The sequence below is a fragment of the Mobula hypostoma genome, chromosome 1 (assembly GCF_963921235.1).
Source record: "Mobula hypostoma chromosome 1, sMobHyp1.1, whole genome shotgun sequence".
Lineage (NCBI taxonomy): Eukaryota > Metazoa > Chordata > Chondrichthyes > Myliobatiformes > Myliobatidae > Mobula > Mobula hypostoma.
The window spans coordinates 118,239,837-118,255,905 of NC_086097.1; positions in this window are offsets into that span (position 1 = coordinate 118,239,837).

Here is a 16,069-nt window from a genome sequence, read left to right on the forward strand (position 1 = left end):
CAGGATTCGATGAAGCCTGAGAAGATCAAAAGAGGATCGGCGAAGGGGAAACCATGAGCTCCAACTTGTGCACGTTAGACTGTTTCATTGAAAATGGGCCCTTTTCTTTTTTTGCTTTTTCTTTACTAACCCTTTAGTCAAATGAAGAATTATAAAGCTAAATCTTTGAATTGTATGTGGTGTACTGTCTGTTATTTTGCAGTACTTATTTGCAACATGGTAACAAATCACACAGCATCTACCCCCACGGGGGATTTGGGGGGCTTGTTCTTTAATCTCCCATGATTGGCAGGGCCGGAGGGTGTCTTCCCTAGACCTACTCAGCTGATGGAACCGGAGTGTTACACATAGCACGTGGTGGTGTGATGTCGTATGCAATTCACCTATTTATACAGATAACTAGTAAGGAATTATTTAAAGGAGCAAGTATGCTTAATCAAACAATATGTATACAAGGTTACATAAGTATTATTGGAATAGGAATACTAAATACACAACCGTATCAATGACATTCCTTTGTTGAGATACGAAGGTTAGGTCTGACAGAGAAGCACAGCCTTGTCATTCACACAAAACATCACTTCTGATATTTTATTTTGACCTGTTTTACTTTATTAGCCATGTTAACACAGGGAATATACAGCAATAGTATATCTCTAGAATTGCAAAAAATATAAACACATGGCCTAGAAATTCAGAACCCAGCATTTGGTTCAGTGGGTGACAGACATCCCACTCTACAAAAACTCATTTCAGGGAGATATCACCACCATTTCAGGGAAGTAGCACCCCCACCCCACCCCCGCAACACCATATCCCCCCTGCCCCACCCGTCGACCTACAAGGGTGTATGTAATACTTTGTTTAGTGATTTTGTCTAATCTGTAAACCAAGTTAGGTATATGCAGCAAATGTGACATTAAAATATGTACTTATATTATATTATATTATCATGTTTATTCTATTACAACTTTAAGAAAGTCTACAGGAGTTTGGCCTCATCACGTAGGACATCAATAGCGTAGCTCCTTAGCAGCCAGCCAGCTAGTTTAAATAACGTTAGCTGTGCTAATGAACGAATGACACCTGTTAAACTCACCTCAACGTGTCTTTTACGTTTTAACCCACCATGGGCAATAGAAAAGTCACTGTTGCAAACAGTGCAGTGAGCAACACTGTCATTATTTTTGAGGTTGACTGTGAAGCCCGCCCACAGAGAAAACTGATAGGTCTACTTAGCAGGGGTCCCCAACCTTTTTTCACCGCAGACCCGTTTAATATTGACAATATTCTTGCGGACCGGCCAACTGGGGTGGGGGGGTGGTGGGGGGGTGTTGATCACGACCAGAATATAGGTGATAAGTCAATAGTATCATAACATTTTAAGTAATGTTTGGATGTTAAACACACAGCGCATATATTCCCTGTATGAACATATAAAATCATTGCAACACACCAATATTGCTGAATCAGTGGGTGCCCGGGGTTTGCTTCCCTGCAACAAGACGGTCCCATCGAGGGGTGATGGGAGACAGCGATACTCGAAGGGGGTTCCTTATGTCCAGTCTATTCCGCAATTTAGTTTTCGTTGCATTCAATGCAGAAAACTCCGCTTCGCAGCGATATGATGTCGGAAATGGAAGCAACGTTTTCAGTGCTTTCGTGGCTACCTCAGGATATTCAGCCTTGACTTTGATCCAGAATGCCAGCAGAGATGTTATGTCAAACAAACTTTTCAGCCCGCCGTCATTTACAAGCTCGAGGAGTTGATCTTTTTCCCGCGCTGACATGGCTGACCCACGGGTAATGACCTCGCGTGCGTTCGCGTTCAACAGTGCATGACAGGGAATGAGGAAAGGTGCAAATGACACATATCGTTTCATATCGCCAAATCATATTGTTTCTTCACAACCCGGTGGTTGGGGACCGCTCTTAGCACGAAGGAACACCAATCAGGATGCTCGCTCTCCCTCTCCCTCTCAAAAAAATCTACTTCCGGGATATTGTATATAATTTCCGGGCATCAGGGAGCCACTATCGATATGCGGGAGACTCCCGGATCTTCCGGGAGAGGTGGGATGTCTGGGGTGATGAGTGGTTAGGATCAGGTGCTGAAGGCCTGTGACTGATGCAGAGGGTAGTGAGGTAGGCAGCTTGTTCCCAAGAACTTGTTGAGGTTTGTGGAAGTGTGTCATGGGAGACGAAGGACTGGCAGAATGATCTGGGATGTGGTGAGCGGGATGAGAGATATTCATTGTGGGGGGAATTATCAGGAACATCACTAAATTTAAAAGATTATATATTGGACTTATTTGCTACATGTGCATCAAAACACACAATGAAATGCAATAATCAAACCAGCTAAGGTTATGTTGGGTGGAATAGGGAGTCTACACGTGTCGCCATGCTTCCAGCACTAACATGGGATAAGCACAGCTGGAGCCATAGGCCTTTGGAATGTGGCAAGAAACTGGAGCATCTGAAAGAAGTGCAAGCTGTCTGGATAGCCTCCAGCTTGATGGCACGGACAGCAATTTCTCCTAATTTCCCACCCTGGCTCCTCTCTTACCTCTTCTCTTTTCCTCGCTTGCTTATCACTTTCCCTGAAGCCCTGCCTCCTTCCCTTCCTCTCCTATCAGATTCCTTCTTTTCCTGCCTTTTATCATTTCCACCAGTCACCTTCCAGCTTCTTACTTCTTTCCCCACCCCCCACCCACCTGGCTTCACCTATCAACTTCCAACTTTTACTCTTTTCCCTCCCCCGAACCTTCTTATTCTGGCTTCTTCCTTCTTCATTTCTAGTCCTGATGAAGGATCTCGGCCAGAAATGTTGTTTCCATAATTTGTTTCCATAGATGCTGCAGGACCTGCTAGACCTGCTAAGATCCCCCAGCATATTCTGTGTGTTGCTCTGGATTTCCAGGGTCTCCAGAACGGTGTGTGTGTGTGTGTGTGTGTGTGTGTGTGTGTGTGCGCGTGCGTGCGTGTGTGTGTGTGTGTGTGTGTGTGTGTGCGTGTGCATGTGTGTATGCGTGTCAAACAAATCATGCTCCTTTTGTTCATAATTTTGTTGCTGCTAATAAGCAGTCTACTTTCACAGGAGCAGAAAGTTCCAACATCAGATCATAATGATATTTCTGTGAGTTAGAGGAGATGCAGAAAGAATTTTACGCTCAGCAAATACACTGTTCTTCTTGATCTCAGCATACAGCAAAATGAGCTTTCCCATGAAATGCAAGTGAAGAACATCAGCATGAGACTTCAAGAACTCAACTGGAATTAACTTTTTTCTAAAGTTGGTACACTTTTATGTTCATTAAAAATCATTGTTCAATAAAAATTGTTAGACCTGTATAAAATAGGAAAACAACTTAGAAGCAGAGATACTGATTAATATTACTAACAAAGTTATCTTTCAGTCAATAAGATTGTATGAATTTTGAAGTTTCCATTTTCTATGTGCATTAAGTATACCTTCCTTATCTTTATGAGTTCTCACCATTGAGTTACAAACTCATCTTAACCTCAAATTGCACGTGATATTATCTGAAATCTTATCGATTTCAGTTATATGCTTCCATCCAATGATGTAATACAACTTGTCAAGTTTCATTATGCTGTGGTACAAACATGAACTGTTCCTCCTGAGGTGCCATTTTCCAAAAGTGCTTTAACCTAAGGGAATATGTATTGAAATATGTATTCAAACTAAATTCAGGAGATTTTGCAATTTGAAGATGAGAGGGGATAATTCAAATTGGTCATTCAGTCTTGTTTTGTCCAAAAGCAAATGTTGGGATTCAGAAAAAGGTCGGGGGAGGGAGAAGATGGTGGAAACACAGCAGATGAGTGTTTCTGGAAGGAAAAATGGGGGAGGACGCACTGGACAGCACCCTTCATCAGATCATTAACACATTGGTACTCTCTCTACATGCTGATTTTTTCTGGATGATTATGAAATGCAAATCTGGAGACTGTTAGTCAAGCAAATGATTTATTGGCCATGATTTGAAGATTTGAGCTTATCCCACTACCAATTAAATGCTCCCAGTGGTGTGTGCCTCAAATAGCCTCTGACAATAAGGTCCAGCTTCTGGCCTTTGCATGTAGCTTAGATACTAAGCCTGGTGGAACCTTTCTACTGATAGGAAAAGTGGCAAAGGTGGGTTACTGGTGCCTTAAAATCAGTTGCTTTGGGCAGATGGGGCTCCACAACGATGACTGGTACCTCACCTAGAAGAAGCAAAACTAACCTCAAATCTCCGCTGCTGTGTGTGGGTATACCACTCATGGGGAAGGCTTCAGGAGTAAACCCTGAGGGGAAGTGCGGAGCTGCAGTCACTATCGCAGTCCAATGTTGAGTTGAACACTGACTCGTAACTCCTGTGATGTAGCTTGTGCCAAAGTGTATCGGCCTCTGCCATTCCTTTTGGGTTCACCAGATGCGTGGAGTGAGGGAGAGCCAGCTGCATAGACAACAGCTTGTGCTCCGTACCACACTGCCCTGATTTACATATCATGTAATCACGTAGTCAACGAGGATGTGATATCCATAATCAACCACATTCATATATATATGCATGTGTGTGTGTGTGTGTGTGTATTCTCAGTGGTGACTTTGTTAGGTATCTCCTGTACCTTGTGGCCACTGAGTGTTCATGGTCCTCTGCCACATTGTGCATACACAGCACATTTTTTGTGTTGCACTGTACTGCTGTCAATAAACAACATATTGCATGGCCCATGTTAGGTGATAATAATCCTGATTCTCATTCTGATTCTGATGGACTTCAGAGTGAAAAGGTGAAGGAGAGTGAAAACTTCAGAAGGTGCTGAACTTCTACCACAATTGCTGCATACGAGAACAATTCATCTGGGATCATGAAATCCTGTCACACTTTGGTACAAGGTGACACACCACATGTAAAGCTGATTTATGGTGATCGGCTCCTAGTAATTACCTACCCAAGGCTTACAGTTAAGGTACAGCTGTGGATTCTTCCTCTTCCTGCTCTCCTCTACATGCTTCACGAAATATCATTATACTAAAGATATACAAGGATAAATTCATAATTTTTCATTTCTGCATGAAATTTTGTAGCTTCCTTTATACATGATAGCTTCTAAAAATTGCTCAGATAAACTCTGTAGGAAACCAAGCTGTCCAGCGATTTAACTTTCTATTGAAAATACAGCACTATAATGTTCAATCTAAAGATGATGCTTTATGTCATTTAACAATAAATATTTCCAGAATTTGTGCAATTATTTTATCACTGGAAGAGCTGGGTCTTAGTCATTTATTTTCTACTGAACAGAACAAAAAGAATAGCAAAGCGCTTTGCCCAAATGTTCTTCAAAGAAGTTTCCAAATGATCAAATTAGATTTGATCCACATTTAATTGTCAAAGTGGTTCTGCATTCAGCACTACACCCAGTTGGGTCATCTGCAAAATATTGCGAAATTAGTCAACAAGTCATTTAAAATAATGATTTACACTGAGAATGAAGTCCTAAAGCAAGAGTAACATGGAAAGTCCCTTTGATACTGATCAGAGGGAAAATAATCTGGCCATAAAATAAATTTCTTCATGGCTGCCCAAGAAAGCTGCTTATGTGACCACAAGGGAAAGACAAAGGGAAAGGGTTCACTGATCCTCCAAGAGTGTAGGCACCTCCATCAGACTGCCTACCCTGATCAAGTCCTGTGATCAAAATAGCTCTGCACCACATGGCAAAGAAGAATTTGAGGTGAATATGTTGAAGTCTTGCATGTTCATGACTAATTTCCAACCATCTTTTTCCATTCAGTAATCTTAGGACTCAGGACTCTGTTTAGTATCACTGATATACTGTACATCATAATTTTTGGGGTTTTCTGGCACTAGTACAGTGCAAGATATTAAAAAATACTATAAAATGCAATAAAAATAAAATAAAATAGTGCAAAAGAGGAATAGCGAGGTCATGTTCATGGGCTCATAGGCTATTCAGAAATCTGATGGCAGAGGGAAAAAACTCTTCCTAAAATCATTTTCATGCAGTTATCACATTGCTATTGGTTCACCAATTTTGCTAGGACAGATAAATAATTTTCCTTTGGTCCTTTTACCAATGAAGTACAGATCACTGCACACATTACTGAAGTAAGCAGTACAGAGAAGTTGCAAAAAAAACAATGCCAGGAACCTGTGCATGGAAAACTAATGCAAGCCCTTATTGTGTGGAAGACAATGGTGTTAGAATGGAGAATACTTTATTGATGTCCAGTTCATCTTTTGCTTTATTTTGTCAACTTTCAATGAAAGTCACAGATTGCACTGTATTATGTTGGTAAGGGAGGACATATGTCGTGCACAACATGTAACATCACGAGGAGCATTACTAAAGTTGGAAGACCACCAGATGTGCTAAGGTTAACTGTGCGCTCACATCCCTGCTTCATTTTCCCTATTGGAGCATTTTAAATAATAAATGATCACCAACAAATGGGCTTCAATATATCTGATTTCTCAGTTGTGATTGTCAATCACAATCCTAGGGCAATGGTGCAGCATTTTTTTAAATCTTTCCTCCTCTTTCAGAAAGCGAGCTTCACTCAGAAAGCACCAGTTTGAATTCTGTCCCGCTACCAGAACTGTGATGCCATAACCGCAGAATAAAGAGGGAGCAACAGTTCGCCCAGCCATTATGGCAAGTGATGAACAACAGTGGTATGAAGTGCACATGAAGGCAGGGCAGAGACCCATCAGCATCCTTGGGAAATTTGAATGGAGGAGAAGATACATCTAAAGAGTGAGCTCTTTTGTATTGTGGGCAACAAGAAGTCTGGAAGAGACAATGAGCTCATTTCAATTTGACAGATACACAACAGTCTGTTACAATTAGGTACTATGACATCTCAGCCCATGTGAATGTGAGAGCTCTGCACCTTAAACTTGATGTAAACTGCGGGTGCAATATAAAGACCACCAAGAAACCAGTTCCCCATCTCCCATTCACTGATGATATAGTGGATGAAACTCCCTCTCCTATATTCACTTACGGCCAGAAACAGACACACGTCCTGAGCAAAGTGCACCAAACGCTAAACTGGAAGATTTGACCTAAATCAGCTACAGCCAGTTGGAAGGAACCTGAGGCTCAGAAGGTGAGAATGCTGTGACCTTAGTCTCAATTAGCAGAGCAATCCAAGCATGGCATTGAGTTTCTTGCCTGGGAGCAGAAGGTTACCAATTATTGTAATGACTTCCCTGGTACTCAGGAAAGCTACCTGTGTGAGCATCGTTCCTTATAAAAGTCATGATTTGTGAGTGAGTCCCCATGGAAATGGATTGATGAAGGGAGAAGAAGGGTGGAGAAGGTATTCTGTCATGATCCATTCTATGTATCTTCCCTTAAGGTCACCATATCTGCCTACAGGTCCTCCAGCACCTGTCACTCATTTTCATAAACAAAACAACAGGCAACATTTCATAATGAGTTTCTAAGTTCTGAAATTTTGAGATTCAATAGGAGTCTAAGAGCAAGCAGGCTGCAAAACACTTGCAAACCACAAGACTGCTCTACTATCTCTGCATCAGGGTTTCCCAACCTAGGGTATATAGACCCCTTGATTAATGGTATTGGTCTATAGTGTAAAATAGGTTGGGAACTCCTGCTCTACACACATGACCCAGGTGGCTAGCACAGCTCAAACACCATCTATACATTTACTTTTTATTTATCCTTATTATATTGCAGTGTGGGCACGTGACCAAGTGGATAAGGCGCTCGACTAGCGTCCTGAAGGTCGTGAGTTCGAGCCCCAGCCGAGGCAACGTGTTGTGTCCTTGAGCAAGGCACTTAATCACATAGTGCTCTGCGACGACTCTGGTGCCAAGCTATATCGGCCCTTGCCCTACCTTTGGACAACATTGGTGTCGTGGAGAGGGGAGACTTACAGCATGGGCAGTTGCCGGTCTTCCATACAACCTTGCCCAGGCCTGCGCCCTGGAGAATGAAGACTTTCCAGGCGCAGATCCATGGTCTCACAAGACTAACAGATACCTTAACATTATATTGTATAGTAATGTTTTATGTATTGCACTGTACTGCTGCTGCAAAACAACAAACGCTCAGTAGACAACTTATTAGGTACACCTTTATACCTACTTGTTAATGAAGATATCTAATCAGCAATTATATGGCAGCAACTCAATGTGTGAAAGCATGCCGGTATGGTCTAAAGTTCGGTTGTTGTTCAGACTAAACATCAGAATGGGGAAGAAATGTGATCTAACTGACCTTGGTCATGGAATGATTACTGGTGCCAGACAGGGAGATCAGAAACTGCTGACCTTCAAGCACAGATTTTCAAGCACAGTAATCTCAGGAGTGTACAGAGAATGGTGTACATAGAACATAGAGCAGAGGAGATTTACAAGGATGTTGCCTGGATTGGGGAGCATGCATTATAAGAACAGGTTGAGTGAATTCAGCCTTTTCTCCTTGGAGTGATGGAGGATGAGGGGTGACCTGATAGAGGTGTACAAGATGATGAGAGGCATTGATCGCGTGGATAGTCAGAGGCTTTTTTCCCCAGGGCTGAAATGGCTAGCACAAGAGGGCACAGTTTTAAGGTTCTTGGAAGTAGGTATAGAGGAGATGTCAGGGGTAAGTTTTTTTATGCGGAGAGTGGTGAGTGCGTGGAATGGGCTACCGGCGACAATGGTGGAGGCAGATTCGATAGGGTCTTTTAAGAGACTCCTGGATAGGTACATGGAGCTTAGAAAAATAGAGGGCTATGGGTAACCCTAGGTAATTTCTAAGGTTAGGATATGTTTGGCATAGCTTTGCGTGCCGAAGGACCTGTATTGTGCTGTAAGTTTTCTATGTTTCTAGAGGTCAGAGGAGAAGGGACAGACTGATTCAAGTTGACAGGAAGGCGACAGTAACTCAAATAATGTGATACAGTAGTGGTGTCCAGAAGAGAGCATTTCTGAATGCACAACAGGTCAGAACTTGAAGTGGTTGGACTACAGCAGCAGAAGACCATGAACATATACTCAGTGGTTTCTTTATGAGGTGGAGTAGGTGCCTAATAAGGTGGCCACTGACAGCACGTCAGTGAAATCTGATTCTGAAAGAATGAGGGGTTCTTTGAATTGCACTGTTACAGAGAAATCCATGTAGTTAAAAGTTTCATTAGTAGTAAGTTCATTGCAGGTGAACCTTGAAAAAAAATGCACCGAAAATCAATGCTGAAAAATAGTGTTACATGAAGACAACATAAATTTGGTGAGCACTTAACATCAGAAATATTTCACCTGTGAAGAGGTAACTTATGCTGAGAAGATCCTGGTCTAATTTTTGGAGCTAACATGAAATAACATGGAAATGTTTGTCATTAGATTCAGTCTGGGAAAAGTCAATCCTTAATTAGGCAATGGTGAAATTTACAATGTTTCATGCAATTAAATTTACTAGCTTGGAAAATAAATAGCAAAGCCTCCCATACGTCAAGGTTTTTATTATTCCCTGTCAGGACTGGAATGGAAAAAGGAAGAAGCTAACTCTACCACCTTATTCTGGCTTCTTGCCCCTTCCTTTCCAGTCCTGATGAAAGGTCTCAGCTCCGAGCTTCAAATGTTTATTTCTCACCAGTGATGCTCTCTGTCCTGCTGAGTTCCTCCAGCATTTTATCTGTGCTACGCTGGATTTCCAGCATCTGCTGAATCTCTTGTGCTTATTATTCCTTGCTCATGTATGCAGTGCAATAAACATATTTATAGGAATTACTAAGAGGCAAAATAAATTGTCAATAACTTATTATTTGTCCAAATAACTTAAAATCTGTTTATTCCACTGGTATTTTGCAATTAATTGTTATCATTACATATTTCAGGTTATTAACTGTGTCATCTTGCAGGTTTTAATTTACCAATGCTCCTTAATTAATTCATGTAAAATAAGGTTTCCTACAAAACTGTAAACAATGTTGCACAAAAATAGCCTGTTTCATTTTGGAATGTAATTTGAACTACATTTTTACCACTACATCACTTCAGCTTCCTAAATATTCTTTAACTCTGAGTACTGTCATAGTGCACGCCCACAGGACTGGACCCAAGTGTGGAGGGACAGCAGACTCTCTCTGTCATGGTGGTCACTGGCACCAACTCAACCCAGGAACGGAGGAAAGGCAGCCTCTGTCACAGAATGCCCTGGCAATGACTTGACCTAGCAGCAAAAGAACTGCAGACTCCCCAGAAAGAGATGGAAACAGTAAGTTAGACATAGGAATACCAACAGAACATTGGAGGGACAACTGGCCAACACCACAGAACAACTCATTCTCCACAAACACACAGTAGGACACCACTTACAGAGCATAAGGAGAGTCCCCTTTAAATAATCATGGAGTCTGGGAAACGTGCCAGTCGCAATTAACCGAAAACAGCTGGGCTTAACGGCTCTGACAATCAGTAAATACAGGTGCTCGAGAAACCTCGAAGTCCAATGCTCGATGGCAAGCCTCAGAGGCCCGCAGTGCTCATGACAGTTTACCTTGGTTACCAGGCCTTGACCAAGGTGACATGTTAACACGGATTTAAGATTAGTTTTATTTGTCATATGTACATTGAAACATATAGTGAAATGAGTTGTTTGCATCAAATCAAATTCGCAAGGATTGAGCTAGAGAAGCCTGGAAGTATCACCACGTTTCCAACACTAACATAGCATACCCACAACTTACCAACCCTAACCTGTACATCTTTGGAATGTGGGAGGAAACCAGAGCACATGAAGGAAACCCACACAGTCATGTAGAGGACATACAAATTCCCTATAGGCAGTGGTGGGAATTGAACCTCTTTCTTACAGTTGGTAACTTAAAGTGTCATGCTAACCACAATACTACTGTGCCTCCCCATACGTAGCTCCACAGCATGGCTTAGTGAGCAGAGTTGCTGTCTCACTGCCCTATCAGATTGCGTTTGATCACAGTCTTAGGTGCTGTCCATGTGGAGTTTATATGTTCTCGCTGTGACCATGTTGGCTTCCTCTTGGTATGCAGATCAGTAGGACATTTGGCTATTGCACAAGGACCGCGTGTGTAGGTGTGTAATAGAACTTGTGGTAGGTTAATGGAATTTGATAAGAATAATTCCCGGAGGAATAGAATTCCTCCGGGAGCCAGCATAGACATGAATGGCTGAAATGACCCACTTCTGAGCTGTCAGGAAATATATGAATATTCAAACATGAAATAACCAGGCTCCTTTCTTCTAAGCATCCGTAAGTGAATGCTAAGGAGAGAAATGAACCCATATCTTCTTCTTTGTGTGGATTTTTTGTTATCTGAATGGACGATGAAACAACCCATGAACACAACCTCACTATTTTTGCTCTCCTTTTACACTATTTTTTTTAATATGTTCGTGATTCTGCTGCTGAGCCCATCTACTTCAAGACTCAATGTGTTGTACATTCAGAGGTGCTCTCCTGCACACTACTGTTGTAATGTGTGATTGTTTGGGTTACTGTCACCTTCTTGGCAGCTAGAATCAGAATCAGAATAAGAAACGGGGTTAATGTCACTGTCACCATCATCATGTGCCATGTCATATGACATGGACGATCATAGTCTTACATCTGTCTTTACTCTGAGAAGTTCTAATAAGCTCTTTATATTTTTGCCTGTCCATCAAACTCCTAACGAAATATAGTCACTGTTGTAATTGCATTAATATATTAGGCCCAGATAGATCTTTGGAGATTTTGACTCCCCAACTTGAAACTGCTCACCCTTTCTACTGTTGATCCCTCTTTGAGGACTGGTGTGTGCTCTCTCAACTTCAGTCAATCAGTTCATTGGTCTTACTGATGTTGAGGGCAAGGTTGTTGGTGGACACCACTCAACCAGCTGCACTATACCACTCCTGTACACCAACTGAAATTCTGCCAACAATAGTAGAGTCATCGGCAAAATTACAGATGGCATTTCAGCTTGAACCAGTCTGGCCATTCTCCTCTGACCTCTCTCATTAACAAAACATTTTTACGCACTGCTGCTCACTGGATTTTCTTTGGGGTGAGGTTTTCACACCATTCTCTGGACACTGTTGTGTGTGAAAATCCCAGGAGATCAGCAGTCTTTGAGATACTCAAACTACTACATCTGGCACCAACAATTGTTCCACAGTTAAAGTCACTCAGATTCCATTTATTCTCCATGCTAATGTTTGGTCTGAACAACTGAACTTCTTGATCATGTCTGCATGCTTTTATGTATTGAGTTGCTGCCACATGATTGCTTGATTAGGTATTTGCATTAAAGAGCAGATATACAGATATACCTGATAAAGAGCCCACTGAGTGTAGATTTCTTATTGTAATTTATAGTTTCATTTAATGTATTGCACTCTACTGCTGCCACAAAACAACATATTTAATAACATATATCAAGGATATTAAACCTGATTCTGATTCTTCATAAAATCAAAACTTCTCTATGGTTACACAGCTATGGAGTCTGACCATGGGATTTTAAGGTAATCAATATGCCAGAAGATGATAAATGCATAATTGAATCACATCTAATTAGGGTACCCAAGCTGTTGAATGTACCTTCAATCACATGGTGCTAACAGATTGCATTTATAAGATGATAATAAGATGAGTCGTCATATGATAAACATAAACATTCATCTTAAACTGAATTCTATGGAGGTCAATGAGGAGGTGTATGAGTGGGGAGACAGAAGGGGATAAATATATCAGAGATTATCAGGTTGTAAATGTTTGAAGTCTCAATGTGTGAGGATCATACTTTTGGAATTAATTTGGGACAATCAATAGGAAGTAAAGGTGCAAAGAATCCAACAGTGTCCATTTTCCTTCTGCAGCGTCACTGGGTGGGCTGTAAATTTGACTCTTGACCCTCATCTAGACAACCTAGATGGACAATCATGTGAATAGGCTCATCCATTTGAAGCAGTGAAGTTTCTCCTCTGCAGCTTTGAGGGATAGAATCAGAATCAGAATTAGTTTTAATACCTCCAACATAGAGTATGTTGTAAAAGTCATTGTTTCGTGGCAGCAGTACAGTGCAATAAATAATAAATATTATCAATTACTATGTATGTATATTATATATATATATATATATAATGTAATATGTATATGAGGGAAGCCATCATGGCTGTGTGTCAGTGGGGAATGGGGTGGCCTCACTTACTGGAGTTGGCTTTGCTTTCAGTGGTGCTGTGCAGACTGTAGGGGGTTCCAGGCCTACATTACAGTGCTTACGAGGGTAATTCTTCCTGGCCGAGTAGTAGGGCAGATAAAATCTGAAGCAGGCACTGGGGCCCACATGGACATTCGCACCAGTGTCTGTAATGAGTTTGTGCATTCTCCCTGTGACCCTGTGGGTTTCTTCCGGATGCTGCAGTTTCCACCCAAATTCCAAGGACATAGAGGTTAGTGTGTTAATTCGTCACATGGGTGGAATACGGTGGAGTGGGCTCGTTAATCTGGAAGGTTTCTGTATCTCCAAATAATAAATAAATAAAATAAAATACTGAGAAGAACTAATACCTATTCTTGGTGGCTGCTTGATGGCAAAACAAGTCGTCATCCTTCCCAAACAAAAGAAAATCTGCAGATGCTGGAAATCCAAGCAACACACACACAAAGTGCTTGAGGAACTCAGCAGGCCACACAGCATCTATGGAAAAGAGTAAACAGCACACATTTTGGGCAGAGACCCTTCATCAGGACTGAAGAAAAGAAGAGGGGAAGTCAGAATTAGAAGGTGGTGGAGGGGAGGAAGAAATACAAGGTAGAAGGTGATAGGTGAAGGAGGGAGGGGGAGGCGTGAAGTATGGAGGTGGGAAGTTGATTGGTGAGAGAGATAAAGCACTGGAGAGGTTGGAGAAACTGGAGGTATCCTCTTCTCCAGCCCTCCCCCTACCTTCTTACTCTGACCTCACCTTTTTTCTCCAATCCTGTTGAAGGATCTTCCTTCCTTCCCCCCACCATCTTACTCTGACTTCTCATTTTTTTTAATCCAGTCCTGATGAAGGGTCCTGGCCCAAAACTCTTCAATAGATGCTGCCTGGCCTGCTGAGTTCCACCAGCAATCTGTGTGTGTTTTCCAGTCTTTCCCTATCCTCAGTTTTTTTAGACAAGATTGTGCATATGGGTTGATTGCTGAATATTTTGTACATGTAATATTATGTTAATAAGGTCCAAAGTTATCATTCGTTCCTACATGCAAAATCTGCCATTGTATGACAGTGATAAATTTTCTGCTGCAGCTACTGAAGGACACAATGGGAATCATTGCTTTGACTGTAAATTACTAAGGTTCTCAATGCATGAAGGCAGACCTGTAATGTTAAAATCATAAGCATGGTCACTTTTTAACCATTTAATAGATTGCTTTTCTCATAAGATAGTTGGAATAGCTCTGTGATTTATTTTTCATAAAGAGAGCTTCTAAATACAGAAACAGCTTCTGTAATTCAAAATGCAAAGTTCAAAGTAAATTTATTGTCAAAGTACATATATATCATCATATTCAACCCTGCGATTCATTTCCTTGCAGGCATTAAATACAAGAAATGCAACGGAGTTAATGAAAGACCACCCCCAGCAGGATGGACAAACAATCAATTTGCAAAATACAAAAAGAAAAAAATAAATAACAATAATAATAATAATAATAATAAGCAATAAATATTGAGAACATGAGATGAAGAGACATTGAAAGTGTGTCCAGGATGTAAGGGGAGCAGGGAAAGATAGCACCAGAGGTTTTTGTAGACCCAGGAGACTTCTTCCAGATCATCCATGAAACAGTTTATTCTTCCTTTCTTATGTCTTTCTTGTCGTTTCAAGGCTGCTGGGTTTCTGTCAGAATCTATGATCCACAGCTACATTTCAAATTACGGTTCTCCACAGATGATGGGTTTTCGCACTGGCTGTGCGGCCTCTTGTTTCGATATCTCCAGATGCAGCCTGGAAGGTGTGCACTTTCGAGGAGCAGCCCTGTAGACAACCCAGTTCCTCACCGATTTCGACGACTGAAGTACTGTGCGTGGGACCTTTAAACGTCCGGACAGCAGGTGGAACACGCAGCTGTCGGAAGAAAGTCCCTGTACTCAAATGATTCCCCTCTCTCTCTCTCTCTCTCTCTCTCTCTCTCTCTCTCTCGCTCTTTCTCTTGATGAAGGGTGAGAGCCTGCCAGATTGCAACATTGGAACAGCGAACCGCTGGTCTCTTGCTCTCGTCATTGCAAGAGCGATCTCTCTCTCCCTTGCTGATGAGAGAGAGCCTGACTGAGATAGAAAAGTGCTGGGTTATGGACTGTAGTTTTTGATGGACTCCAGATTCAGGTTTTTTTGATGCTGCTTTCCTGCGACAGTGCTCGGTTTAGATATGCTTAATCATGGGGAGGGCATTACCCGTGATGAACTAGGTTGTATCCATTACTTTATGTAGGCCTTTCTGTTCAAGAGCATTTGTGTTTCCATACCAGGCTGTGATACAATTAGTCAGTACACTCTCCAACACACATCTATAGCGGTTTGTCAAAGTTTTAGGTGACATGCCTAATCTTCACAAACTTCTAAGTAGAGGTGCTGCCATACAAATCCTCGGAAATGATAATTGAGGAATTGAAGGTGACTGACCCTCTCCACCTCTATCTCCAAATGATCCAATTTTTTCACTTCAATTCCTAATCTAATGACTGGGATGCAGATTAAAGTTGTTCTTTTAAGGAGTATGGCGTAGTCTTCATCCCTTACAAAGACTTAGAAAATCCCTATTGTCAGGTTTGTTTTTTTGCGCTGGATAGTCATAGTCATAGTCATAGTCATACTTTATTGATCCCGGGGAAAATTGGTTTTCGTTACAGTTGCACCATAAATAATAAATAGTAATAGAACCATAAATGGTTAAATAGTAATATGTAAATTATGAAATAAGTCCAGGACCAGCCTATTGGCTCAGAGTGTCTGACCCTCCAAGAGAGGAGTTGTAAAATTTGATGGCCATATGCAGGAATGACTTCCTATG